The sequence below is a fragment of the Orycteropus afer genome, unplaced genomic scaffold (genome assembly GCF_000298275.1).
Source record: "Orycteropus afer afer isolate SDZICR_OR568_19922 unplaced genomic scaffold, OryAfe1.0 scaffold00330, whole genome shotgun sequence".
NCBI classification, from domain to species: Eukaryota; Metazoa; Chordata; class Mammalia; order Tubulidentata; family Orycteropodidae; genus Orycteropus; species Orycteropus afer.
Genome location: NW_006921917.1, coordinates 3,011,051 through 3,012,088, shown reverse-complemented (window position 1 = coordinate 3,012,088; position 1,038 = coordinate 3,011,051).

Here is a 1,038-nt window from a genome sequence, read left to right as displayed (position 1 = left end):
CGAGCCCTGCCTCAGTTTCCTTTTCTCTTTTTCCCATAAAACCGAGTCTCCTTGTCTTCGATGGCAAGGGGAAATCTTGAGGGGTGAAGCCTGGCACCCCGAAGCCTCGCAGCTCCTGTCCCCACCCCCTGTACAAAACACTGGAGTCCCAACCCCCATCGTCCTCCGCCTACGTGCCGGCTCTCGCGATTTTTTCAATCCCCAGCCGAGGGGGCTGGGGGTTCCGGACGCCTGGGTCACCCGGAGGGTTTCTGCGGCTCCGACGCCCCGCCCCCGCCCCGGTTCTCCCGCTCCTCCACACTTTGGCTCGGTTCCTCCTGGCCGAGCTCGCCTGGCTCACAGCCAATCTCCCCAGCTCTCCCCCGGGTGTCCTTGCAGCTACCTCACCAGCCTGCCCCTCTGTGCGCCCTCCTCCCGTGACCTGCGCTTCAAGAAGGGACCCGGGTACCCCCGGTTACCCATGAAGTCCTCCCCGCGCGACTCCGAAACCCCGTCCCACAGGCTCAGGGGGACCCTCTACCCGAAGGAACTCAGACCCTATTGAAGGGCTGGAGATGGGCACAGAGACTGGGGGGTGGTACCACCTACAAGGGGGAACAGGGGAGTCGGCGGCGAACTAGCGACCGGGAGGAGAGTTGTAAGGGTTAGCGTGTGATGCCCGTCCAGGTAGGGCAGGCAGGGAGTCCCTCTGGCTCCGTTCCTGCCAGCTCCCAGCTCCCCTGGGGGCAGTCCCCTCACACCCTCCGCCAGCCGTCACCGGCCATCCGCAGTGGTACAGTCCGCAGCCCACCCTCTGAGAGGGACCCAGCCCCCACGTGACTATGCCTGCCTCTCCACTTCCTCGGCCCCCTTCCCCCGTTTCCTGGGTACAGTACCGAATGCCCCCCCCCACCCCCAGGCGGGTTACCTGACTGAAGGGGAGAGGCTGAGCCTCAGGAAGAGCTAGGCCCCGCGAGCCAGCAGACTGACAGACAGACAGACTGACAGATGGGTCAGTGTCAGACAGGCCGGCTGTGGGCCAGGCTGAGGCCAGAGCCA